This window comes from Hyla sarda, chromosome 3, assembly GCF_029499605.1.
Source record: "Hyla sarda isolate aHylSar1 chromosome 3, aHylSar1.hap1, whole genome shotgun sequence".
NCBI classification, from domain to species: Eukaryota; Metazoa; Chordata; class Amphibia; order Anura; family Hylidae; genus Hyla; species Hyla sarda.
The window spans coordinates 322,935,961-322,937,560 of NC_079191.1; the positions used below are offsets into that span (position 1 = coordinate 322,935,961).

The following is a 1,600-nucleotide window of genomic DNA, read 5'->3' on the forward strand; positions in this document are numbered from 1 at the left end:
ATAAGATCTATGCACTAACATGCACACACCGGTATGCATATTAAGGCATAAATTAACCCTTGGCTCACGGAAAACCTGGAACAACACGCTGTTAAATTATAAAACATCACTCAACAACACTCAACCAACAGGCCACACAAAGTTCCCAGGGGGACACTGAGTAACTCTCTACCAATTCTGTTTCAATGACACAATTTAATAGTGTTTTTGAACAGTTTTGGTGGATAATGGCTTATGTAACTGGGAAATTTGGGATGTTAAACAATAGATAAGTGATATATCTAAAAGAAATATATACTTCTTGTAATCGGAGTGGCATACAAAATATCACGTGGCAACTAGGATTGGACACCTTTGGCCTTGGAGATTCCTGAAAGTTAGCAGTGATCCAATGGTCCCCACAGAAAAGACTATTAAAACATAGTAATGTTTGATGTAAGATGTCCTGCCATAGTCTTCGTGTTGCTGTGTGGTTGGCTTGTTGTGGATCTGTCTGATCCCATAGGGAAGGACGTTCATGAACTATCTGGATTAATAGCTCACTGTCTATTACAATTTTTTCTACAGATTGTTCGGTCCTGCCCCCGGTAGTGCCCTGTGTGCATAAAAAAAATCAATGATTATTTATTAATAGACATGTTGGCCCAAGATAGGTTCACAAATTCAGGCCAATGTCATAGAGTGACAGAGAATTGATTTTTGATTGCCCTCGAGACATGAACATATGGATCAACAATTGAAATCCATACTAGAAAAAAAACAAAGTTATACTCACAGATCCACCACGTCTGCCACGACTACTTCTTCCACGGCCCCTTCCATGGTCTAACATCCTTGGAGCTGGTTGCTGGGGTCCTTCCAGTTCCACATGTTGCATTTGCTGTTGCTGCTGTGGCTGGTCTGGAGCTGGCTGACTTGCCTCAGGTTGTGGGGCCTGCTGTGGCTGAATTTCAAAAGTTTGCTGTTCCTGTTAAAAAAATAAATAAATTAAATTAAATTGGATGAGTACTAGCATAAGAATTAATGTACAACTTGTCAAATTTTGTGGCTGGTGGCTGTCAGCTGTTAACAGAGGCAAAAGTCAAACATAACCATATGCTAATACAAAGTGAAAAATGTGGAACTCACGGTTAGTAGCTAGGAAACTCCTGTGGTGCTGGAGTTCTGATTTGTCTCCGAGTGTGGGGACTATGTATGAGAAAAACTAAACATTAGCTGCTAAATAAAACATAATTACGGGGTTGACAGTTACAAAAAGAAGTATATCCTTACATGCAAATATCCCTCCTCATCAGAATCCTAAATTATTTGAGTCTGCAAATGAAAATAAAATAAAAATATTGTTATAGTATGTAGTTATGTATAGTATGTACATTGGGGGTGATTTATCAAAACCTGTGTAAATCAAAAATAGGCCCAGTTGCCCATAGCAACCAATTGCTTCTTTCATTTTTCAGAGGCCTTTTAAAAAATGAATGAAGCAATCTGCACAATAGCTATGGAAAACTGCACAAATATTGCTCTACACTGGTATTGAAAAAGAAAGACAATACACACATTGAAATATACTTACAGAACGTGTGCGTCGCCATGCTGTGGG

At 38.7% G+C, this 1,600-nt stretch overlaps 1 long non-coding RNA gene across 1 annotated transcript; it reads right to left on the reverse strand.

Annotated features, from left to right (window-relative positions):
- Positions 1 to 235: 235 nt before the first annotated feature.
- LOC130362548 (uncharacterized) lies at positions 236 to 1,326 on the reverse strand. Its single transcript, XR_008891456.1, has 4 exons — positions 1,273 to 1,326; positions 1,129 to 1,188; positions 776 to 967; positions 236 to 595 (listed from the first exon to the last, which is right to left on the reverse strand). It is a non-coding gene; the product is annotated as an uncharacterized LOC130362548 (long non-coding RNA).
- Positions 1,327 to 1,600: the final 274 nt, after the last annotated feature.